The following is a 27,169-nucleotide window of genomic DNA, read 5'->3' as shown; positions in this document are numbered from 1 at the left end:
CTGTGAATCATAGACCCAGGTGCCTGGAGACCCTGGACCTGGGACCTCCAGTTTATGAGAAACTCTCTCCTAGCCTGAAGCATCCACAAAAGAGATTCCACTCAAGCTGCCGAGTATAAGGCTTCTGCTCCTCAGCCTGAAACAGTACAGTGTAAGGGCATCCAGACAGCCAAGTGCCTTCAGCCTCCCATACACCATAGAGATGGCCAGAGGCATAACTGTGACCCTTGTTCATATACTGAAGCCCCCACCCCCAATGAATTTGGAAGGTGGCCTATAGAGTTGGGTGAGATCTTGAGGATGGGGGTTTCTGATGAGATTAGTGCCTTTTAAAATTTTAGTTTCTAAAAAAATTATTTTTATTTTATGTTTATGGGTAGGTGTGGTGGAACAATCCCTTTCTACACCATGACTATGCATCACTCTCACTGGTTAATAAAAAGCTGACAGGCTGGTAGCTGGACAGGAAGTTAAATGGGAGAGCCAAACTGAGAATGATGGGAGGAGGAGGGTGGAGTCAGGAGAAACATGAGCTAGCCAACTAGGAAGCAAGATATGTCAGAGGACAGATAAAGGCACAAGCCACGTGGCAATACATAAATTAATAGACATGGATTAATTTAAATGTAAGAGCTAGTTAATAATAAGCCTGAGCTATTGACCAAGTATTTCTAATTCATATTCAGCCTCTAAGTGGTTATTTGGGAGTTGGTGGATGGGAAAGAAACATCCATCTTCATATGGCATTACAATGTGTGGCTGAAATTTTCACATAAAACCTGACAAAGCTTAAAAAAAAAGGATTCTAGACACACAAGAACAGAGTCAAGCACAGCTCAATAGCTGCATTTGCTCTGGTGGGCTCTGTTTGCTGGTGATGAGCAGAGATGCAGCTCCTTTAAGAGATGACTTTCTGGCTTGGTGCTAGCAGCTCTTTTAAGAGGTCCTGCTGCCAAACACATGGTATTTATGAGTAGCCAGCAGCATGTTACTCAGTGGCAGCAGGGACCTAGAAACTTCCCAGAGCTGGGGAGGTAAACATAGCTTTCAGAGCCAGTGGTAAACATACCTCCACCATGATAAATAGACTCTCAGGGAACCAAGGAAGAGGAGACAGCACCAGCATGCCATGATCTAAGTTACACAACAGTTTCTTTTCACACAGACAGAAAAGTTTATGGATGCACAATAAGGACACATTCAGACAAAAAGAGCTTTTAAATGGGCTACAATATGTTTAAATAATATACATAGGCTTGGGAGAGAGAAAATGTATATATACAGTCTTAGATTTAAAATATAGTTTTAAAATAAAATAAAGTCCTTATAAGAGGAATAGAGTAATTAAAAATATAATTGAATAAGCCACATAAATATGGAAAAACACAGAGAATCTGGATGTTGTGTGTTACTGTGTTGTCTTTAGATTTGTGGACTGTTAATGAACAAATGATTACTGCTAAAAGACACTGGATTATGAAACTGATAGATTAAACCAACCTCTATATATTTTAAAAATGTCTTGACTTAAAAATGTAAGTCAAACTGGGCATTGGTGGTGCAGGCAGGAGGCAGAGGCAGGAGGATCTCTGTAAGTTCAAGGCCAGCCTGGTCTGAGTTGAGTTCCAAGACAGCCAGGACTGTTAAACAGAGAAACCCTACCTTGAAAAACCAAAGGAATTTTTTTAAAGTCAAAAGATATGTTACTTTGGGAAAGAGGTTATGCTTTTGTTTCCACAGGAAATGAGAGGCTCTGGGTTAGTTCCAGGTTAAGAAAAAATAATCAGGTTTGATTGAGGAAGACTCCCTGGAAAAACTCCAATGGGAACAGAAGGCCCTGATGATCCAATGTTTCAGAGGACCTCTGTTGCAGTTTACTCTGAATTCTGCATCCAGAACAGCTTCAAGGCTTCTGGATGAGATGATCCAGCCTCACAGACTACTCCAGTCAAGACTTAGCCTTTATCCTAAAATTTCTCAAGGTCCCTCAAAGATTACCAGTGCCTCCAATCAACAGGAAATAGTCTAGCGAACTACACCTACATTCCCCCAAAATGGGTTATGAATGTTTATTATCATTTAATGGGGAGTTGGTTACAAGTTGTTATTGGTAATGGTCAGGGAAAAGGCTGAAAAGGGTGATTAGATTAAAGTATCTCATTCTAAAAGGAAAGGGTGCATAAAGAAATAGGATAAAAGGGCAGATTACTGAATGTACTTTTAACCCAAAATACAACTACTAGTCTCAAATATTTTACATTGGTGTGGATTTTTATATATTGATACAAATTTGAGGTTATTTCTGTTATGCTATATGAATGTTTCTACTCTTGCTTAGGGTATTACACAGCTTATTTAAAATGTAACATATAATTAAGAAATACAGATTAATAGTCATCTATAATAGCAAACCTACAGCCGTGTTAGGTTTTCAAGATCATACAGAGATATACTTCAGATAGATAGGTAATCTTCAAACACTTCAAAGACCTACAGAATATGGCATTTAAAAATGTTTTAAGAACTAAGGCTTTTCATGACAGTGAGACAAGTCTGCTCCTAGAAGCACCAATCTACTTCAGAGAAGATGATTGGCATCGAAGAAACTCCTTACGGAGTTTGTTTTCTTAATGGCAAAAGCTATCCATGGGAACAAAGAAACTGCCCTTGCCTCAACTGCTGACAGTTACTGTCCAAACTGGGGGAACAGGACACAAGAAAAGTGACTGACAAACTTTGCCAAGACAAGGTAAGACAGTCCTTCAAAATTCCCTGCTTCACAGGAAAGCCTGTCAGAAATGCTTGGCCAGTAGGTCAGAGTTGGATTCCCAATGTTACACAGGAACTTTGGGTGTCATTAAGTATCATTTCACCCTTCTAGGGTATTTGATGGAGTTGAAGACTAAATTGTTATAGTTTTCCCTAGTTATAGTAGAAAGTAAATTAGATACAAAAGTTTAGACTCACCAAAATAATTAAGTATTTTCTCTAATTTTTCTAAATGCAAATTGATTAGATATCGTTACTGTAATTCTTAGTAATGTTTTGTTATATATAGTTTTACTATATTAAGTCAAAACCTTCCTTTTTAATTAGACAAAAAAGGGGGAAATGCTGTGGAACAATTCTTTTCTACACTATAAATATGTATTACCCTCATTGGTTAATAAAAAGCTGACAGGCCGGTAGCTGGACAGGAAGTTAAGTGTGGGAGAGCCAAACTGAGAATGATGGGAGGAGGAGGGTGGAGTCAGGAGAAACATGAGCTAGCCACCCAGGGAGCAAGACATGCCAGAGGAAGGTAAAGCCACAAGCCACATGGCAATACATAAATAGACATGGGATAGTTTAAATATAAGAGCTGACTTGCAAAACCATCCTGGCAAACTTAAGTCTCAGGGGGATGTAACTTGCAACAAGTGCTATTAACTCGTTAAAGGAGACTTCTCAGCGCCGTAACAAAGGGAAAAACTAAGATAGTGTGAGAGCCCGAGACTGCAGCTCTTACTGCTGACATCCCAGTGAGAAGGAATTTCCTTTCTCTGGAGCCTTTTTGAGAATATAAAGCACCCAGTATATATTCTATATACAGCAAATTCATAGTAACAAAGATACCTAGAATATTAATTGCTACTTCTGTAATAAATGATAAAGGCTTGAAGCAGAAGGGGAACTTAGAGTCTCTATGTGCCCTGAGGACACAGTCAGAAGGCAGCTGTCTACAGTCAGGGAAGGTCCCTCCATAGAAACAGTCAGTGGCACCTTGACCTTACCCCACATACACGCATCCCCTAGAGCTGTGAGAAAATTGGCTTTTGTGGTTTGTTACTCAGTCTATGTTGTTGTTGTTGTTGTTGTGGTGGTGGTGGTGGTGTATGTGTGTGTGTGTGTGCGTGCGTGCGTGCGTGCGTGCGTGCGTGCGTGCGTGCGTGCGTGTGTGTGTGTGTGTGTGTGTGTGTGTGCATGGTAACTTGCAGTGACTGATGATAAACTTGACCCTCTGTTTGTCTGGTGCCCTGGAGAGCTGAAAGCCATATTATTGCAGAGGGAATGGCTGGCATCCTAACTGGGATCCTACAAACTGGCATCCTAACTGGAAACCTTCACTCACTAGTGATCTTTCTAAAATGCCCATCCCAAGAGCCACCCAGTATCTTTAGGACAGAATGAAAACTTACTAGTATCCATTAAAACATGGTGTCTTATTTTCACACTCCTCCCAATGCATCCCCTGCCTCCTAGACTGTGGGCTTGTTTTATACTGTTTCAGTAGTTCACAGTCAACTGCAGTTCCAACTATTGAAACTACTACATGGGAAATCCCAGGGATAAACAATCCATATGTTTTGATTGTATGCTGTGAATAGCACAATGAAATATCATATCAACAATGCTATCCTGCCCATGTACCCACTTTGTAACATAGACAGTCACAGAACAGCCCACCCTTTGCTCAGTGGACTGCAGACACAAATGCACAGGCTCAGATGTCATTTTGACTCTCTCCAGCTTAAGAGGTTCCATCCCACCTGCCTCTTATCTCTGCCACCATGGCTTGCATCTATGTTACCTGCTGGAGACTATGGCTCTGGAAATTCTCCCTTGATGTTCACCACCGATCACATCTCTCCCTCTCCTGGATCACTGCTATCAGTGTGCAAACACCCTGTCCCCTGGAGCTTCCCCTGCTCTGGGAAGGAAAATCTGGCCTCTCTCCACTGGCCTCTTCCGTCTCAGCAGATCTGACTTTTCTCAGCTTTCATCCTAGCTGGCCACTCAGGTGCTCTATGTGCTTTCTTTGACAAGCTTTGGGTCTTCTTTTGGTGCCTCCATTATTTCCAGCTGCTCTTCTCAGATTCCTACTCTTATTGAGCACCAGGCACAGTCTGAGCCTTGGGACATTGCCATATACACTCTCTCCCTAAACAACATCATGGAATAATGGTACACACCCTGGGCACATGGAATGGATGACTCCTAAATTCTCTTCTCCATCTCTGACCACAGTCATGAGCTACCACTCATCAAGTTCATAAAGCAAGTTGCCTCTCCAACAACTCTACCTGCATGGCACTTAGAACATAACCTGCCAGCATGAGGAACCTGCTTTTCTTCCCCATCTCAATAAACACCACCACCTCTTATGAAATTGATCAAGTCCCAAACAGGGAAGCCAGTCAATATTCTCCTGAGCTCTTCAATGCCCGGTTCAGTTCAAGGGTGACCCTGAGGGATCTGTGTTCAAGTTATGCTCTTAGTCCACTGTCAGCAACACTGACTTCTCAGTCACTTAAATAATGGGAAGTTGCCCAGTTCTACCCTGGGAAAGAAGACACTCTACTTGAAATAGGAAAATAATTTGCTGAGTATATTTGAAAATTATGTGGCCATATTGCGTTCCTTGAGATTTCACTCAAAGATGTTAGCATCCATGAGGGAGCCTTACTTGAATCAAATACTGCTTTGATGACTGCAAAATGGTAATTTCCATAATTTTGTCATTTCTTCTATCAGTACTGTACATTTATCTGTGAAGAACTTTTCTCTGTGCTCTCTGGGAATATTGATGGAGATTTATGGATTTTCTTTTAATTCTGTGTGTTATAACCCATGATGGTCATTCTTTCCAATGTTTGAACTGTTAAGGATTTGGCCAAATCCTTCAAGCTATTACTTTTTGGCAGGTCCTCCATTTTTGTGATAACTAATTTTGGTTGTCAACTTCACTGCATCTGGAATCAACTAAACCCCAACCTGCTGGGCACTCTGATAAGGAACTTTCTTCATCAGGTAAATAAATAAATAAATGAATTTGGTGGCACCTTCTGGCAATGCCCCAGATACAAGGGCTTGCTTGCTCTCACTCTTGCTGGCAAGTCCATCTATCCTGGTGATACGCTTCTTCTTCAGGATTCCAAAGCAGACTGAAGACCAGTGAGCAGCTCTCTGGGAATCCTCTAGGCCTTGGGCACCAGATCGGGATGGCTGAGACATCCAGGCTTGAGGACACAGCAACTACTGGATTTTTCTCCTCTCCAGTGTGAGACAGACATTGTTGGAATACCTGGATCCATCCTGAAAGCCAATCTGATAAATCTCCTTTAATGTGTGTATTCATCCTATCTGTTCTGTTCCTTCAGAGAACACTGACAATATGCTTATTGAAATAGCCTCCAATTCCCACTGTCTTTTTCTTGACCCAGCTTAGTAAGTATGCGTGTGTTCGTGTGCGTGCATGCGAGCATGGGTGCATGTGTACCTCTGCTGGATGCCATCTGCACTGGGGAGCCCTTCTGAACACTCTGCTAAAATAGCATCCCCGTTACCACCCGAAATCTTTCTCGGCCCAGCTTAAGTTGTTGCATGTGTTCATTTATATGATGGCGTACATATATGTGCTAGTGTACATGGTTCTGCATGTGTGTGGAGGTCAGAGGGCAGCGTCTAGTGTCATTTCTCAGATGGTGCCCGTGTTGGTTTTTGAGACATGGCCTCTCACTTGCCTGAAACTGGACAAAGTAGGCTAGGATTATGCACCAGGGATCCACGTGTAGTGCCTCCCTAGCCCTGGGATTACAAACACCTGCTACCGCACCTGGCTTTTTAAATGTGGGTTCTGGGGACCAAGCGCATGTCCGCAGTGTTTTCATGGCAAGTGCCTTACCAACTGACATATATCTCTCTAACTTCATTCTTCATTTTTTTTCTGTCTGTTCCCCTGGTGAAATGTAAGCAGAGAGTTTTCAGTGGTGTGAGCTCAGCACCAAAGACAAGGCCAGCACCAATAAGTGCAGTTAGCACCAGTTAAATGAAGTGACACAGACAGTTAGTGACATAGACACACATGCTTATAGAGATGCTTACAGGCAGGCACGTGGCTAGGCACACGCACATGCTTCCTAAAGAACATGTTGGGGAACAGAATCGCATGGACATGTCTACACACAATCATACAGCACGTTTAAACAAACACTGGTAAATGAATTCACATGCTAATATCCACAGGCTCAGGACACATAAACATGACACATAACATGACACATAAACACAAACATGCTCTCATGGATACACATACTCAAAGATAGACATCTGGGTACACAAGCATGAATGAATACGGACACACGTGTGTGCACACGCTCCTGGCCTTTTTCTGGCTAGAGTCCCATGTCCTTGCTGAGCCTGGCTTGAGTAGACGATGCTGGCTACTCTGTAGCCCCTGGCCAAGAGAACAACAAGTCTCCTGGCAGCATTCCCTCTCAGGACAGATGATCTGAGAGGAGGTGGGGGCTCTTGGGGAGGCGCCCCCTGATGGATGACCGCTCTGCGGCTGGTGCTGGAGCAGCAATGTCACAGAGGCCATTAACAGTCTGGGCAGAGCCATAAAACATGCCCAGCTCCAGCAGCCCTGCCCCCACCATGCTTGCCTCTGCAGTCACCCTGACTCCGGGCCATGGGTGAATATTAAAGGCAGTGACCTCTTACAGCATAGACTGAGGACATGAGGGTGGTAAGGCAAGTCCTAGGGCTTCTGCACTATCTCCTCAGCTGGGGAGGGGCAGGGAAGTACTCTATGAGGTAGGAACTGGGAGACGGTAGTGGCTGTCAGCAAGGTGATGAAACTGGGACAATTTTTTGCTCAGGCACAGGTAGACCAGCAAGGGATGGGTGGGCATGCAAAATGGCTAAAGTTTCCCAGACTGGCTCCATTAGTGCCTGAAGCTCCTAAGTTGTACTATATGACTGATCCTAGATAGGAAGCTAACCCCAGAACCCAATGGCTAGCATAGCATCAGCTGCCCCCAGTTCTCTGTGGCCTACACAGGACTACAGTATGAGTCCATGAATTCTTTATGGGACTGGAAAGCCCCATCATCCCAACGGGGGGGGGGGGAGGGCGTTACCCAAGGGACTCTCCCCACCACAGCCATCCTGTTCAAACAGACCCTTTAACATTTTGTGCTAGCTTGGGGAGTGAAGGGGCAGGTCCACAGGGTCCCTACTGGATCATCAAAGTCCTAGACACATAGAGAAATTGTTTGCTCGGGGAGTTTGAGCCCAGAGCTGGAAGGCAAGGACCAACATGATGGAGGATGGGAAGATCACACCGTGAGAGACTGTAGCATGGAGGGATTTAGGGAGACTAGGCAGATGGCGGGAGAGAAGAAGGAGGTGGGGGCTGGGAGAGGCTAAAGAAGAGGTGGTACCTACTGAGCTGACCCAAGGAAAGGATCTGGGTCTTTGCCCCAAGGGCACCGGGGTGCTGTAAAAGGATCATAAGGAAAGAGTGAGATGACACCACACTGGACACCATACCTCTTGCCATCCTTACAGCATGTCTTCAGTACACAGTGCAGAAGTAGATTGAGACCAAAATGGGGGGCGGGGGGAGAGAACATTTTGTCACAGGTCAAGGACAACACAGTCCTTCTCTCCCATTTACTTTTTCCTGCAGAGAAGTGCATGTGGCCAGTGTTCTGGGTTGGAAGGTGGCTTGTTGTAAGCGCCAGTATGAGGACTGGAGGTTAATCCCAAGACCACAGCTTTAAAAAGCCAGACATGGTGTAGGCACTAGTAGACAGGTGAATCTGTGGGGCTCATGGTCAGCCAGAATAACCTACTTGTCAGGTCCAAGGTCCCTAAGAGACCCTGTCTTTAAAAATAAAACAGGTGGGCAGCACCTGGGGAACACTAGAGGGTTGTCCTTGAGCCTCTACATTTATGTACACACCTGCACACACTTGGGTCTTGGTAGACCCTTGCTGGTCTACCTGTGCCTGAGCAAAAAATTGTCCCAGTTTCATCACCTTGCTGACAGCCACTACTGTCTCCCAGTTCCTACCTCATAGAGTACTTCCCTGCCCCTCCCCAGCTGAGGAGATAGTGCAGAAGCCCTAGGACTTGCCTTACCAGAGAGAACTGGGCTCCTTCCATCTATTCACCGTACATGTACAATGGCGGCCTGATTCACTCTTGAGGTGAATGATGAGCCATGTTTGGCCACCTAAGGGAGGACAGGTTGGTAGAGGAAGATGAAGTGGGGGCAAGAGCTGGGACACATTTATAGAGCATCTACTGTATGCCAGGCCTGGTGTGGGGCAGCTGGCGTGGGATCTCAGCTTGGTTCTGCAGTTCCCAGTAGGGAGGTCTCTTTCCTGCACCATTTTATGGACAAAGAAACTGAGGCTCAGAGCACTGAGCCACTTGCCCAAGTTCTCATGAAGAGCTCCCACCCTGGCAGAGGCTTCCGAGGGTGACGGAGAGGTCCTGAACTCCGAAAATGATTTTCATCCTTGTCTTCAGACCTGGAGAGGTTCTGAAGTTCCCAGAAAGGATGGACCCCTGGGGATTGGTCCAAGAGCTCCACACTTCCTCCCCCCTGGCTGTGATGAATGTCTGACAGTCCCTCCACTTGCAGGGAACTTATCAGACTAATGTCTCCCAATGTGAAGTCCTTGTCGCCTTTGGATGAGAAATCCCAGCCTCCTGGCATTCTGTGCCCCAGACAGATGGGCTCCCGTCCCCGGGCCTGTGAGGAATGCAGCCTCTTCTACAGAGAAGGGTCGATAAAGGCCCTTCATCAGGACCACAGAGTCTCCCATCAGCCATTGGGCTGTATCCCTTCTGCATGCTGACCCTTTGAGGTTGACTCCAGCTGCAAACCAGCATGGGGAAGGCGGTTTGGTGCCCAGTGAAATAAGCCCCACAAAGGAGGACCAGGCCTTTTCAGCTTTGCCACAGTCAACAGACCCAAGGGCAGGGGCAGGGCAGGAAACATTCTGCCTTGAGTCTGAGGCTCCTATGAGCTATGGAGGGCAAGAACATATACCTGGAGGATCTGGAAAAACAAAAACAAAAACAAAAACAACAACAACAACAACATAAAACACAGCTTCTCAAAGCAGTCTGGGATCTCAAAGATTCTGTGGAGAAAGAACAGAGAAGCTGGAAGCCAGTGGCTGGTGGACAAAATGCCAGTGTTCTCAATAGTAAGAGGCCACAGAAATAACAGTCAGCACCACCTACTTGAGGTTGGTATTGATATCATTACTGTGCTGGTCTTCAGAGACCCCATGGAGGAAAGCAATATGGTCACTAATGAGCAGGTACCAAAAGGCTGACAGCACAAGGCAGAGTCCGAGTGGGTCCCCGAGTAGACAGGGACAAGTGCAAGAAGACAGAAAAAAGAGTAGGGCCAGCTGTCTGTTTCAGAGCGGACAGCTGCTCACAAGGGTGTCCCTCAATGGCAGGAGGTTCAAGTCCACCCAGCTGGGTGGTTCAGGGAAGAACTCCAGGCCTGCCAGAAGGACAAGGGTGGGAACAATAAGAGTCCACCTAGAGCTGGGGCTCAGGGTTCCAAGAATGAGCTGGAAGGTTGACTGCAGGTGGCTCTGTGACCACCCACCCGTTTTCTACTTGGGTTGTGGAGCTGGCAGGATCTGGGCAGGCAGAGCAGCCCACTGTATCAGCCTTTTTCTTTGGGGTCATCAACCAGCTCCCAAATCGTGATGCTCAGCCTAGCTTAGGCACATTTCTGGCTAGCACTTTTAACTTAAATTAACCTGTTTCTCTTTATCCACCATTTGCCTCAGAGCTTTTTACCTTTTCGTACTTTCTTGCTGTCTCTATGTTTGGCTGACTGATGGCTGTCTGGCTTCTGGCCCAGGGTGTGTCTCTCCTTTCTCCCTCTCTTTCTTCTCTGCCTCTCCAGCCTAGATCTCTCTTCCTATTTATTCTCTCTTTCTGGCAGCCCCATCTATCCTTCTCCGGCCTAGCTAGTGGCCATTCAGCTTTTTATCAGACCAATCCGGTGCCTTAGGCATGCAAGGTGAAACAAATGCAACACATCTTTACATAGTTAAACAAATGCAGCATCAAGAAATGTAACACATCTTTACAGAGTTAAAGTAATACTCTGCAGCATAAAAAAGTGTAACACATCTTTGCTCCATTAAAATAATATTCTGTAACAACCCACATGGGGGCTTCAAGGAGGAACAGATGAAAAACTCCAAAGAATTCATCCTTCCTTCGCATCTTGATAGAGCTTTGGGCCCTTGACCTCCTGGTACTGTAAGGCTTGGGCCCATTGCATCTTCCCTCCTGTTCCCACTCTGCTGCTCCAGCTCAGGCCTCCTCTTGGATCATCCTTCATTATTACCCTGTTCCTGATCCCCTTCTGATTCCAGAGTCTCAACTGTCTTAGTCAGTGTTCTATTGCTGTGGATTGCCACCATGACCCCAGAAACCCTTATAAAGGAAAGTATTTAACTGGGGCTTACATTTCAGAGGCTTGATCCACTACCAACACGGTGGCACACAGGCAGCCATGGTGCTGGAAGAACACAGCTGAGAGTTCTGTGTCTGGATCCACAAGCAACAGGAAGAGAGAATGGGCCTGGTGTGAGCATTTGAAACCTCAAAGCCCACCCCCCAGTGACATACTTCCTCCAGGCCACACCTCCTAGTCCCTGCCAAGTAGCACCACTCCCTAATGACAAACACTCAAACATACAAGCCTATGGAACCATTCCAACTCAAACCATTGTACTCAACGCAGCCCTGCCTCTGAGTCTGAGCCCCTATGTAACTCTCCACATCTTCCTCTCCCAGCCACAGTCCTGAACTGTACCCTGATACCTTATGGTTGACCCTTTCTGACTCTAGTCCCACCCTGCTCCAAATCCTTCCTGCCCATCTCTCCTCTGGAGTCATATTGGAGTCTTCTGGAGGAGGAGAAGAGGGAGATGGCATCTGTTGTTTGTGCTCCTTATTACCTCTCTCTCCCTCCCTCTCCCTCTCCCTCTCCCTGTCCCTGTCCCTGTCCCTCTCCCTGTCCCTCTCCCTCTCCCTCCCTCCTTCTCCCACCTTATTTTTTTGAGAAATACTCTTGTACTGAACCTGGAGCTTTTTGGTTTGGCTGAACCTGCTTGCCAGTGAGCTCCAGAGATTCTCCTGTCTCCAGCACACTCTACCCCAACTCCCTGGGCTAGGGAGACAGGGGTGCACAGCCACGCCCAAACACATGGGTGTAGGGGATCCTTTATCTTGGTAAGCTTTTTAGCCAACCCAGCCATCCTCCAGACCCTCCTCTTCATTGTTAGTAATATTGTTGTTTTTCCAGGGTGCGGAGACCAGCTGTGGCCAGGCAAGCTCCCTATGGCTGAGCGGCAAACCACACCTGCTGTGATTTATCTTAAAGACAAAAGGCTCTTATTTTACATCGGGGACCCAAATAGCAGGTGGGAATTTCAAAATGACCTCATTCAGATGCCACATACAAAACTGAACCCATTTCAGCCATTAGAAAAGTGTCCCCTCCCCTGTAGGAGAGGGCAGCTGGGAGTTTCTGGGGAAGGATGTTCTCTGTCTGAGAGCTCAGAAAGCAGGTATTTTTGTTGTTGTTGTTTTGTTTGGTCTGATTGGAAATAATAACCAAGCAATGTATTTATGACCCATGTGCTTTTCTGGATGCATATACTGAATAAAAAGGCTTTTTATTATTGGGTTTCTTGTTTTAAGGTTGAGGGTGTGCCTCAGTGGTAGAACACTTACCTTCTGTATTTGAGGCCCTGGATTCCATCCCAAATAACACACACACACACACACACACACACACACACACACACTGTTCTGTGGCCTGGGGGGTGAGGGGGTGGGGCCCTCACAGCAATAGAGAGAGAGGGGCAGATGGGTCCCTGTAGCAAATGGGCCATGGCTACCAGGGAGGCTGGTCAGGCAATTCTGCCTTGAAAGGACCCTTGCAGAGCAGAGTCTGGCCCTCTGTAGCCATGGCAAGCTTTCAGTCCAATGGAATGCTGACAAGGTGTGTCCCCCCTCCACACACACACATCGCTAAGCACCCCACTGCCCGCTGGGACCCTGCCTTAGTGCCACCTGCCTCTCCTCCCCTAACAGCTGTATTTTTCAGGTACAATATGACAGGCTCAATCTATTCCTGTTATATATTTCCCAGTAAATGGACAAGGTGAAAACAGTGTCAGTTCAAATCACTATCATGACACTTAGTTCTGATTTACAGCGCCTTTTGCCGCAATCTTGAGAGTGCCTGCATCCATGCTGAGCTGGATTGCCCAGCTAGGCCCCACGGGGTCAGTGTTCAGATCAGCTTCAATAAAAGAATTTAGGGTAAGATGGCCCCAGGTGGGCAGGGGGCAGACTAGGGGGCCCAGATGACAAGCTGGGAGAGATGCTGAGGCCACCATTTTCTCCCATGCCTCCCTCCTCACAACTCTTTGTCCCCGGCCCTGTGGTTTGCAGCATCTGGGAAATTTATGGCAGCTCCATAAACGGGTTTTACAGACAGCTGTTAGAGCGTGCAGAGCAAGGCCTGGCTGTCGGGGGACCTAGTCTCAGGCTTACAGCCAAGACACTTAAATATTATGGCTGCACATATATAAAAATTGTGCTAGGCGCGTCCTCCGCTGCCTCCCTCCTCCTGACCCAGGAGCCAGAGAATGGCCAGAGAATAGCAGCTGCTTGCAGCTGCTGGCTCTGCAGAGAAAAAAATGCCCACAACCCCTTGCTCCAGCCCCTTCCATGCCTCCACAAGACTTAGCCTGGGCTGGAAGCATGGATGCAGGCAGAGTTGCCTAGAGGACAGACCAGTTGTGTGGACCCCTCCTAGTCCTTGCTCCCTGGTCCAGTCTCACTGTACCAAGTTCTTTGAGCCTTGGAACCTTGTTACTGCTTTAAGCACTGTCTTTGCCATCCCCCCTCCCCTGTCCCTGGCCATCTTTTATTTCTCCAGTCAGTTTGTATTCTCACTACCCTTCCAGAACTCCCCCTAAATACTGCTTTTGTGGCGGCATTGTCCCAACCCTCCTGAGTCACTTCTCTGGTCATAAATACTCAGAGCCCCCCAGGACTTCTTCATAACATTTCTAACAATTGCAATGAAATAATTATTAGTGTCATTATCTGTTTAATGTCTGTCTTCCCTGCTGGACAATAAAGTGCATGAAAGTGGGGTCTCAGTGGTGTGTAGAACCTGGCATTCGGGAAATATGTTGCAAATGAATGAAGGTGAGCATGTGTCTGTGTGGGAATGAATGGCTCACGACCCTCAGAAAGGGCAGGAGGCCAACGAGCAGGAGGAAGGCTTAGAGAGATCTGCAGACAGAGGTTACTGGGTGGTGAAATTCCTGAAGGCGTTTGGGAGTGGTTACCCCTGGACCTTACAGTACAGTTTTCATGCAGGAGACCCAGTCAGGGGGCTTAAGATGTGAGACAGGACTGCTCCCTTAGTCTTTGAGCCTACTTCACAGTGGGGCTAGAGATGATGTCACAGGGCTGTGAGGGTCAAATGCACTCAGTATTTGTAACAGAGCTCCTGATGCTACATTATGCCTGCAACAGAGCTAGAACTCAATAATCCCATGCTGTTATTTATGGGGGATGAAAGCCATTCCCCAGACACTCTGCTGCCTCGGAAGCCACATTTTTTTATTGTGTAACACCCGCCTGAGCCATTTGACCAGGAGAGAATATATGATCCCACTAGAACCAATCATAGTTGGGCTAGTAACCTATGATCCCTGGCAGACCAGTCAGATGTCCTCTCCTGGAACTGACGAGCTATGGGAAGAAGTGTTAAGGAGTTCAGGGGCTGAGTGCTGGGATTCAGAGAGAGTCATCCCTGCACACCCATAGCCTGTGATAACCCCTACACACATCCCATTTTGAGGAGGAGCAGGAATGGTTACATTTGTCTTCTTGAAAACATCCTGGCTGTGTGATTTGGGGATTGCGTACTCAACCTCTGTGTGATCACCTGACCCTTGAAAAAGAGACCATTTAAAAAAGTGTGAACTGAACAATATCATACGGGAGGCCCTTTTACCATTCATAGTGTCCTTACTAATACAACCGGATATTGTGATTTCTCCAGACTCAAGGCTATCCTTAGGCCTTTGTCTCCTTTATTTAATGAGTATTTCGTGGATCTGGCTTTATGTATGTGTGGAGTACCCATGAAGACCAGAAGAGGATGTCAGATCCCCTGGAGTGGTTGTGAGCTCCCCTGTGGGTGCTGGGAACAGAACCAGGGTCTTCTGCAAGGTCAAAAGTGCCTTTAACGGTTGAACATGTCTCCAGACTGGGACTTCCTGTCTTTTATAGGTAGGAAAAAGGCTGAGAAATCTGCTCTGCATCCAAACTAGCCATATTCTCCAGTGGGAAATTGCCAGTATTCAACTATTTTTGGCCCCCAGATGACTTTCCACATGGTTCAGCCTTATACAAAATAGAAGCAATAGGAAATATTAGGTGTGGCACTCCTCTGGGTGGAGGTGTTGAAGGGGACTGAATCAAGGGAAGTTGCATTATCCAGGAGAGGGAGCTGTTGGGATGTGCCTCTGGACCTCTACCGGGCAGCAGCTTCCATCTGTCTCTGGTCTGTGCTGTCTCATTTTACCACGGTACACCAGTCTGTGGGTTACAGTTGGGTCACTTTGCTCCATAGAACTTTGAACTGAGGTAGAGACAGATTCCCAAAGCTCACTGGTTAACCAACCTAGACTCATGAGTGAGCCCAAATCTAGCAAGAGACCAGACACAAAGAATGGCACAGACTCCTTCCTGCCCCATCTTAGCTGATGCTAGGATACATAGGAAGTGGAAGACTAACTGAAGACTCCATGGTGCAGCGTCTGTGAGGTCATCATCCATGATGGAGGGGCACGGGGGCAGATCCTGCGGGGTTACCCATTTTCCTTGTGTTAATACAGGGTCCCCTGAAGGAGAATTAAAACAACAACAAAAAACAAACAAACAAACAAACAAAAACACACACACTTTTGCCCTATAAACCCTTCAAAGAACTTCTTCATGGGGGAACACTTCTCCAAATGTGGAAATCTTCTGTTCATGGCCCCTTAGAAAACCCAGAGCTGATGTTTTGGAAACGGGGAATCCTCTTCTGAGAGGCACATAGCCTCTAGCCCACTTCCCAGGCTTGGATTTGAATAATTCAAATATCTCCTTCAGGAAACAAAAAAGGTAGACCACTCCAGAAGAACACTACCAGAGGCTGACCACTGGCCTCCACATGCATGTGTACATATGTGCGTGTTATATGCGTGAACACGTATGCATGCGCGTACACACACACACACACACACACACACACACACACACACACACACGCACGACAGAGAGGTAGAGAGAGAGAACTCAATCAAATTCTCTCTTCTCTGATAAAGGCATTCCATTCATCATGCAGAGTGATGGATGTTAAACCTGTCCTTGACCTAGCAGCTGAATGGCACAGCTGAATTGCCTAAAGATGAGCATGTTCTACATGTAGGATGTAGAAATGGCTAGAGGAGCAGAGTCCCCTAGGTGATGCCATCAGTCACTCACGCCCCAGTCCCATTAAGTCAGTGTTAAGCCCACACTTACTTTTGGCCAGCAGAATGTGAATGAATGGAAGTGGCATTTCACATTAAGTGGGGACTGTCAAGGCCAAGCTGTGCTTTCCTCATCCCCTTTCCTATTGAAACGACATGTTCCAGACCCGGGGAAAAAAAGCTCTGCTATGGGTCCTGGGAGAGAAACAAAGCTTAAGCTGCCAGCCACAGCCAGCTCTGAACACAGAGCACAGAGGAAGTAGACATTGGCAGTTGGGAGGCCCTGGGACTTTGGAGTTCTTTGTTCCTACAGCTTAGCCTGGCTGATCCTGACTGCCTAGAGGGTTGGCAAACAACTGAGCACAGAACCCGGCTCTGAACAATGCCACAATTATTTCTTTCCCCTCTTTTGAAATCCAGAGAACCATGCTAAATGAAGAAAAACCAGGAGCATTTGGTTTGGTCAAGAATTCAGTAAGACTGGGGCTCAGCAGGTAAAGACACTTGCTGCCAAGCCTCGTGGCCAGGGTTCAACTCCAGGGATTTACATAATAAGAGAAGAGAACTGACCCCTCAAGTTGTCCTCCAACTCCACACATGCGTCATGGTATGTATATGCTCACATATGTACAAGCAAACATAAATAATGCAATAGAAATCTTGTTTTAAAGAGTTCAATGAAACTGGAATGAAGGCTAAGAGGAAGCAGCTCACAGTAAGGGAAGAGGGGCCGGAAGGACTTGGGACAGAAGTTGGATGCTTGGCTTCATCAGCATTGAAGTACAACTCCTGTCTCCCCATTGGAACAAAGATACCTTCCTTCTCCCTCTTAGCACTTGCCTCCCATGTCTGACCCCACTGCATCTCAAGTTGAACTCCTCAGCCACAGTCAACTGACACCTCACGAGGGAATGAGGGAAGCTCCACTGTCCCCAAGCTTGTGTTCCTGACTGCTGTTACTCTGACCCACAGTGTCACGGCTGAAAACAGCCTGGCCCAAGGCAAGCAGGGCAAAAGAGGGATTGATATGTGTGCACCATTAAATCGTAAAACTTCAAAAAGACAACAGCCACCATAAACAAGCTAGAAACAGCTGTCTCCAGGGAGAAAATATTTGCAATTTATATTGCAGATAAGGGATAAGCATCCAGAATATATAAAGAATTCTAACAAATCAATAAGAAAAAGACAAATGGCCCAATAGAACACTCAGCAAATGATTAAAAAAGTCAATTTATAGAAAAGGAAGCTCAAATGGCCAATAAACTTGAAGAATGCTTATTTTCACTAGCAATCAAGGGACTAAACCATTAAGTGACCGTGAACCATATTTTCCTCATCAGATTGGTTTAAAAAATTAAGGTTTGACATTCAGTGTTAATGAGGGTGCATGGAAGTGGGGATTCTCAAATGCAAATTGGCACAACAACTATGAAGGACAAAAAAAAATAAGTAAAAGCTAAATAAATAAAATTCTTCTTGCTAGTCTTTCTCCTGGAGAAGGCATTTGCACTGGGCCTGCATGAGGGTGTTTTCTTCAGTGCTGTCCACAGGAGTGAAAAGCTGGCACCAGAGAGGCAGCTCAGTGGCATGTGATATTGCTGCCATCCCAGAGGACCTGGTTGGTTCCCAGTGCTCACATCAAGTGGCTCACAACTGCCTGTGACTCCAGTTCCAATGCCCTCTTCTGGCCTCTGTGGGCACACACATGCACACGCGCGCGCGCGCACACACACACACACACACACACACACACACACACACACACACACACACACACACGCATGACTAACAAAATAAAATATCTTTGTTTCCTTTTATAATTAATAATAATAATAAGAGAGATTGAAACACTAAGTATCCACTGATGTGGGCTTCATGAAATAACCACTATAGGCCTGTGCAGCCATTTAAAAGAATGAGGCCGGCCTGTACCTTCCCATGAAGAGATACTGTTGGACAGTTAAGGCAAGAAGTAAAACAATACTGAAACAGAAAGGGCCTGCTGTGCAAACAGAAGACTCCATGGAAAGCTGGGAGTACCTGTAATCTCAGTGGTGGGTGACGGGTGGAGACAGGCCAGCTAATCTAGCCTGTCATCGAACACCAGCTTTAGTGAGAGACCTTGCCTCAAAAAGTAAGGTGGAGGGTGATTGAGAAAGAGAGCAACTCTGGCCTCCATACACAGCACACATATGCTTGTGACCCTGAATGTACATGTGCACATGCAAAGATGAGAGCACACACACAACCACACATGTTATAGGTAAGGACAAGAGATTTCAACATGAAATCATAGATAAGTCTCCAAAGAAAGAATTTACTTGAGAATATACAAAAATATTACAGCAGCTTGGAACATACATATCAGACTAGGGTGACTGCTGGTGTGTGTTCAAAGAACAAAGGGACAGGCTGGGATTGAGGCAGGGCATGGTGGCACAGGTTTGTAATCTCAGTGCTTGGGAGACAGAGCTGGGGAGATCAGGAGTTCAAGGCCAGCCTGGGCTACATGAGGCCAACCTGTGCTACGTGAGACTGTCTCAGAATATGCAGGCGAGCAAACAGATAAATCAGAGATGTTTGGGTTTTATTGGGAAAGAGGAAAGTTATGTAAGTTGTTTTGATGCTAATGCTAGGAATTGGTAAACTGAAACTGAGTGACAGCAACTGCCAGGAAGCCTGTGGGCTGCAGCGTTTGCTTGGGTGTTTGACAGTGTCAGGGAGTATTCTTGCAGAAGCAGCTAGCTGTCCCTGTGCTCCCAGCGGTCCTCCTGTGGCTTGTGTAGTAAGTTGTCTTGTGGTCGTTGCTGTCATCCTGCGGCTCCTATGTGACAGTCTTTCTGTCATGGCCTCTTTCAGCTGTGTTTGCCAAGTGTGACAGGAGTGGCTCTGTTTTAAACTGGAGATCCTTACCTGCAACAGCCTTTGAGATCTTGGGGAGGGAATTTTGTGGTGGTGGGAGTCATTGAGAAGGACTCTCAGAAGGAATTAGAGCTTAATTGTTAGTATTTCCAAACTCTTATTAAAGGGGGAGGGCATTATGGACCTTTTAAAGACAAAAAAGTTTGTCTAGAAGGCTGACAAATGCCTTCTGAACAACAGAAAGAAAACAAGCGGCCAGGGACACATGCATCCCTACCTCTGGTGGCAGGAATGGTGGGTTAGCAGAGACAAGCCAACTGCTATACCCAACACCACCACTGCCTCCACACCTTGCAACAGAATGCACCTCTCACTTTGAAAGTTAATCGGGGGGCCAAGGGCACTGGGTCTGTTCCACCCAGTCACTCAGGGTCCAGGCCCCTTTCCCTGTTGTGGCTCTACCATTTTGGGATGCCCTGCCACATGCCTGAAAGTCACCCTATTTCACATGCCATTAGCTGGGACTTAGACATTTGGCTCGTCTCTTTGCAAGGAAGCCTAGGGCAGTAGTCAGGAGGAAGAGATTGACTTGTTGCTCACAGCTATGAGCAGCCATGGCAGCCTCAGCTCCTATTTACAAGGCTGTTTCAAGAAACAGCCAAAGCTCAAAGCACACCCCTTCTCTGCACTGAGTTGTTTCCCCCACTCCACCTCACCGTGTGCCTAGGAAAGGTTCCTCATTGTGACTGTCCTACGAGCCTAGCCCCACATTCTGTCTTCTTCTATTATCTTGGCCCCAGACAGCAGAGAGACAGCCTATCCTCTTCTCCAAATATGAATGCTCACCCTGGTTTTAGTCTCTGGAGAAACTCCACCCAGTAACCCAGGGTTAAGGAATTTAAATGGCTCCAGATGCCCTGGGAACTCCAGAGATACCACTGTGAAGGATCCGTGCCTCAAAAACTTTGTGGGGTGGAGGCAGAGCAGGGGAGTGGTGTGCGACAGGGGTGGTGGGGGTGGGAGGTGACAGGGGATGGAACAAAATCTAGTAAAAGGGGTCAAAGGTGGGAGGAAGGCCCTGGAGCAGGTGTGGGCAGCCAGATGGAGGTAGGCCCTGGAGGATGTGGTAGGAAGGTTCAAATGGAGACACGATGCTAATTTCAGGAGATGCCTAACGCTGAGACAGGGACAGAAGGCTGGTGTGGTGAGTGATGTCTAGGGACACTCGTCTAGAAGCACCCTGCAGAAGGCAAGACACACCCCAGAACTCCAGTGAGATTCGGGAGCATGGGTGGTACCTAGGGGCTGAATCTTTGAGGTAATTCTCTGGCATAGAAGGGTCAAGAAGCACCTAGCTCCTCTCCCAAATAGGAAACAAGCATGTCCTTGTTACCCCTAAATCCTGAATCAGGTTGGCTAAGGATGGAATTTGGTTCACAAGTCCAGGGCCTGCCTGGTGAGACTCTCCCTGTCTCAAAAGAAAAAGGGAAAAAAAGAAGTGGTCCAGACGTGTGACTCAGTTGGTAGAGTGCTTTGCTTGCCTAGCATACACAAAGCCCTGGGTTAAGTCCCCAGCACAGCATAAACCAGACAAGGTAGTGCATGCCTGTAATCCCAGCACTTTGGAGGGTAGAAGCAGGAGAAACAGACATCAAGGTTATTTTCAGTTAAATAGGGTTCTACGAGACACTACCTCAAAGAAAGAGAAGAACAAAGCTAAGGGCCAGTGAGATGGCTCAGTGAGTAAGGTACTTGCTGCCAAGCCCAAAGACTGTGTTAGATCCATGAACCCACGTGGTAGAAGGAGAGAATTCACACGCGAGTGTTGTCCTCTAACCTCTACAGACAAGCTGTGACAGGTGCTCTCACAAACACATACACAAAATAAATAAATAAATAAATAAATAAATAAATAAATAAATAAATGTAAAAAACAAAAGTAGGCAGAGGGCTGGGAATGTAACTCACTGGTAGAACGTGCATGTCTGGCATTCATGAGACCCTGCTGGCAAACCCAGTACTCGAGGAAAAAAGAGGAGGAGGGACAAGGAGGGGGGCGGATCATAGCAGCCTTGGCTCCTTTTTCTTCAAGTCTTTCCTTCCTGTCTCTAGGCTAACATAGTGTTAGGAGATGTGTGTGCATTATGACATGAAATGCAATCAGTTAAGCTAGTTGGAGGCAGCAATTCTGTGTCTAGAAAGAGCAAACTACATCTGTCTATATGAGCTCCAAAACAATCTAGGCAATTCTACACAGGATTTAAATATTCTCCTGTTTGCATTTAAAGGTGACTTTACAAACTGCAAAGTAAAATCCATTCAATAATTTTAAATTATATTACACCCTTTACTTACAGGGATATTACACAGCAGATAAACCATCAGGCTAAGTCAAGAGAAAACAGTAGAGGCAGCTAAATGCCTTGGTTTTTTTTTTAAATATTTTTATATTTTTGTAGCTTCCTGGTCAAAGGGGTTCAGGTTTCCATTCAGCTCTGGGTCTTGCAGCTTCAGTCAGCTGGGATCCCAGGCCCAAAGGACTTGGCTGGAAGACATCTTGGCTCTGTTGCTTTGTCACCAGGCATTTGAGGCCCTTTATCTCCCAACCTTATCCCCAGCTCTAGTGGCAGACTTGACCCAAGCCTCCTGGATCCCAGTCCAGGTCTGATTTTGCTGACAATATATCCTCATGTCATTTGATTGGATCAAAGTTGTTTGATCTGTGCTGAGGTTTGGATAAATGCCTGTGCTCTGAAGGTTTGATAACCATCCACGGCACTCATTAGGAGGTGAGGTCTATCAGGGAAGAAGTCAGTATGCCAGAAGCATGCACTTGAAGGGGATGTTAGAACCTCATGTATTCCCCACCTCACCCCACTTCCTGGCTCCCATGAAGTAAGCAGCTTCCTTCCACAATGAATTCCTCAACACCGATCCAAAAGTACTGATCCAAACACAGATCCAACTAACTGAGGACTGAAACCCCTAAAATCAGGAGCCAAAATAAACCCTGCCCTTTTCTGTTGATTGCCTTGGGTATTCTGTTACAGTAACTGAAAGCTAACACAACCTCTGTAAGCCTCATTTTGCTACCTCTAGAATAAGGATTTCTTTCTAGAAGTACCTTCCTCAAAGGGTTGTTGAGGAGGTTAGAGACTTCATATAAACAGTGGGAGCTCAGTATATGTGACATTATTGTCACAGAATTTTCCACAGTTCTGCTGTGCAGCGTAAGAAACTCCTTGCATCTCACTGATGGGGAAAAATTGGTGAGACTCCACTCTGGTGCTGAGGAAGGTGCTCTGGGGAATGCAGCTCACTAGCAGGCCCTGGGCTCTTCCTTGATGTGTGGTTGACAATCTGCCTCTGGCGCTGTCTGAGGCTGTGAAGGGCAAATAGGTCTGGCACTCTGGTGGGGGTGGTACAAGGGACTCTTGGTCTCCTTGTTTGTGCTTGCTTGCTCAGCTGCCCTAACAAAGTTCAATAGATGAGGTGGCTTAAACAACAGGTGGCTTGCACTTCTGAAGGCTAGAAGTCCCAAGCCAAAATGTCACCAAAGTTGTTTTGGCCCAAGGCCTCTCTCCTTGGTCATCTTTCCCCCATGACATCACTAGGTTGCACTGTATGTCTGTGTCCCAATCTCCTGTGAGGACACCAGTCCCACCAGAGTTGGGTCTACCCTTGTGATCTCATTTAACATAATGACCTCTTTAAGGGCTCTGTCTCTATACACTGTCACATTCTGATATAGTTAATTTAGGGGATGCAATTCAGCTCATGACAATGTCTGTGGATATATGGCTGTTCTATGGGTCACCGTGACCGTAGAAAGACATCTGTGTTTCTGTTTCAGGTGTGTGTGTGTGTCCTTCTGAGCATCAGATCTGCTGGGACTCCATCTTTGTGAATATCCATTGCTGGGGCTCTGGTCCTGTCTTTGGCCATGAGAGCTGGTCAGCATCCTTATGGGTATGTCTGTGAGTCAGATGATGTTGGAGGTCTGGAGTCTGGGGCCAGAGAGAACAGGATCTGCTAGCTTCTGGGTCCCAGTGAATGTGGGCACCCACAACTGTTTGTCTGTGGCAGTTGCCCTGACCATCTGTGGCTGCCAGGCTGCAAGGCAGCTTGTGGAGGGAGGATAAAGAGTCCTATGGATTTGAGAACTGGAAGAAGACAGAGAATCTGTGTTAGCAGAGGACAGTGGGTGGATCCTGCTGGGGTTGTCACACTGAGACAGCAGCTGAGGCTGGGCTGCCTCCAGGGTGAATTCAGTGGCTTGTTGGGCCTTGGAAACTGTCACAAAAGCAGGCACAGAAGCAAAGCAGTGGGCCTGAGTGGAATGTGCTGGTGGGGGCACTGAGGAACCAGCAGGTCCAAGGGAGGATATGTTGCCATAAAGAAGTCCCCTTGTCTCGGCACTATCAGGGCCAGGCTGGGCTCATAACAGCCCTTTTTGCTCTTCATCCACCCAGGTTCTGCTCCCTGAAGCCTGGCGCTATGTGTTGGTGGGACCCTCATTTCTGGGCCCTCTGAGACTGTGGTCAGTGCTTCATATCCAATGCTCTACCCCAAGCTACACGTCTGTAAGGGGGGAATTTTTTTTATCCCCATTGACTAGTGGAGGAAACTGATGCCCAAAGAGATGAAGGATGCCACAACCTGAATTCTCACTGATGGCTCCCAGTAGTCCTGGGGGTGTTGTTTGGTTAGAAAAGGGATTCATGAGTGAATGAATTGATGAAATATTACCTTTGGAATAGGATCCATGTCCAAGTCCTGGTGAAAACAAGGTTGTAGATAACCCAGACTTTCTCCACCATATGCACTGGCCCTAAGGTATATGAAACTGATTGGCTTATTGCTCTGGTTTTTTGTTGTTGTTGTGTTTGTTTGTTTGTTTGTTTGTTTGTTTTGAAAACCAGTAACAGACAAGAGGCAGTGACATTGATCACTATTGGCCCAGAAAGAAGGGATTCTGTTGTCTGCTGTTTCATCTTCTCCCACCCTCAAAACAGCCACATAGACACCAAGGTTCAGCCCTAGTCTGTTCAGCTCTGGTTTTGGGGGGGGTGTGCATCCCACCCCCACAACACATCAGCCTGTTCCTTTTTTCTCCTTTCCTGTTCTTGGTTTGTGATATTACAACTGTCTTCATCTTATCAAACAGGCTCAAATGCACAGTTACTCCAGATTTGGGGTATAGGAGGCCATATTGGTTGTGCCTGTTGGGTCTTTCTCTTGGTAGCTGGTTTCTGGTATGACTGGCATCTTTGTGAGGTCACACTGAGCACAGCCTATGTTTCTGGGCCTAGCCTATGTCTCTAGTGCAGTTGGCACTCGCTTCCAGGTCCAAGACTTTACTCTGAGTCCAGATGAGGCTGCTTATTAACTTCCCAGGATAAGTTCCCGTGGCTCCAGACTCCAAGCTGGAGCCTGGCGCAGTCCTGAACTCTGCTTCCTCTATTCCCAGATCTAGATGATCATAAGTTTTTTCACCTCTTTTTTTTAGCTCAGCAAAGTCATGATAGGTAGAGCTACCAGCCTTGTTCATTTCTAAGTCTGGGCTACTTTTCTTGTGTCTGAAATACAGATTATAACTGTGCTAGTTAAATTTGTCGACTTGACAGTCTAGAGTATTGACAGGAAACCCTAACTGGCGGATTGCCTAGATCAAACTGACCTGTGGGGATGTCTGTGAGGGGTTGTCTTGATTAGTAATTGATTCAGGAGGACCCACTGAGGCACCATGCCTAGGCAGGTGGTTTGGGGCTGTATAAGAAAGCCAGTTAAGCATGAGACTGTGACCAAGTCAGCAAGCAGTGATCCTCACCATTTTGCCTTCAACATTCTACCTCCAGCTTCCTTCCCTGACTTCCCTCAATAATGGGCTTTGGCTTAAAAGTATGAGCTAAAATGAGTCTTTTTCTCCCCTATGATGCCATTGGTCAGTGTGTTATCATAGAAAGGAAATTAAAACAATGTCTAATAAATGATTGGTGTTGTTACATCAACTCCAATTAAAAAAAAAAAAAAAGGTCTAGAGCTCAGAGACATTAAGTTACCTGCCTGAAGTCACACATCGAGATCATAGCATTAACATTGAGCCCACCAGTGACTCTTACCAGCCTCAAAGCTAGACATTTGAACAACGGGGTCTTCAGAATGCCCTGGGCCCACATCATCATCTGAACACAAACTTGTGAGAGGCCCCAGCTGAGAATGGTCTGGCAAAGTTTGGTGACCCACCAGATTTGTGAACAAAGAAAATTATTATTGTTATTGTAGAACACTATTTGGATAAGGTGTGTCATACAGTGATACATCAGAGACACTGTCCTTTTGCTCACTAGACACAGTTAGCACCTGGGATATCATTTGTTCATCCACCCACTCACTCAACGAATGCACATAGAGCCCTACTGTGCCCTAGGCTCTGTGTTAGACACACAGGAGAGACAAGAAAATGAAGGCTGGAAACAAATCATTATATGGAAAAACACGAGGTAGTGACAAGCAGCCATAAGTATCAAGACGAAATTAATATGCTATGAGACTGCATGATAAGAGAGGGCTTCCTGCTTAGATGGTGGGGGAGGCAGATCCAGGCAGGTGATGTTGAAGCTGAGATGAATAGCAAGAGGGAGTTAAAATATGGCAGCAGAATATTCCAGGCAGAAGACTTGATCATCCAAACGCCCTGGGGTGAGGTGGCCTGATGAGATTGGTATGCTTAAACATCCATCCAAAGCTAATGTTCTGGAATGGTGTGGCCTTGGGAGCAGAGGACAGGAGAAGTCTAAGAGGTGGACAAGAGCCACCATGTACAGACTTCATAGCCAACAAAAAGTTTATGGATTTTTTTCCCCCAAATACAAGGAGACAGTACTGGAGGTATTTTAGCAAGGAGTACCACTCAGGCTCTGCGTCAAACAAATAACTACCTCTATGGCTTCCTCTGACAGAAGTTTATTTTTCTCTTACATTAGCCTTGTATGTGTGGAGGATTTCTTCTAATGATGACTCAACTGTCCAGGATGCCACCACCTTTTAGCTACATCTTAAAGCTTCAAGACATCATCTATAGGGGCAGTTGCAGGGGGCAGGGGGGCGGAGAGAAGGGCTGAGGAAATCACAGCTGGTATTTACCCACCTTAATTTGAATATCAATATATCTACACTTAATCTTAGCCAAAAGACTGAGAAGCAATCTGTCTGTCTGTCTGTTTGTCTTGTTCTCATACCCACATCTCATGACCAGAGTATTCATATGGTCTACCGCTATACAAAGCAGTCTAAGAATCACAAAGCAACACAGAGCTAGCTACATTGGGAAGCACAGAATGTATCTACCACAGAAAGCTGTGTGAGCTAATTTATATTTTAGTTGCCACCCCTATTGCTGTGTGAAAACTGAATCATGAGCTGTGGGAGTCCCAGCTGTGACTGGGTTCTGAAATGATATCTTTTCTTCATTGTGGGGATAACGCAATCTAACCAGAAGCAACTTAGGGGAGGAAAGGTTTTATTTCATCATTTTCTTCCAGGTCATGCTCCATCATCAAGTTGCTGGCTACTTGTACAGCCCAGCACAACCTGCCCAGGGAATAGTGCTACCCATAGTGGTCTGGAATTGCTGGTATCAATTCATAGTTGATAATCTCCCCAGACCAATCTGCTCACAGGCCAATCTGATATGGGCAATCCCTCAATGAGACTCATCTTAAGTGACTCTAGGCACTTTCCTTGACAATTAGTACTAACTGGGACAACACTTCAACTCCTTTCCTTTTTGGGTTTGTCATTTGCAGCTTTACATGATGGGTTAGTTGTACCTCCTGAAGCAACAACAAAATCAAATACTGAAGGTTGTATCCTGTCTTAGGGTTTCTTTGGCTATAATAAAACATCATGACCAAAATGAATTGGATAAGGTTTGT

This window comes from Cricetulus griseus, chromosome 6 (assembly GCF_003668045.3).
Source record: "Cricetulus griseus strain 17A/GY chromosome 6, alternate assembly CriGri-PICRH-1.0, whole genome shotgun sequence".
Taxonomy (NCBI): Eukaryota; Metazoa; Chordata; class Mammalia; order Rodentia; family Cricetidae; genus Cricetulus; species Cricetulus griseus.
The sequence above is the reverse complement of the archived record's forward strand: the minus strand, read 5'-3'. Positions refer to the sequence as shown.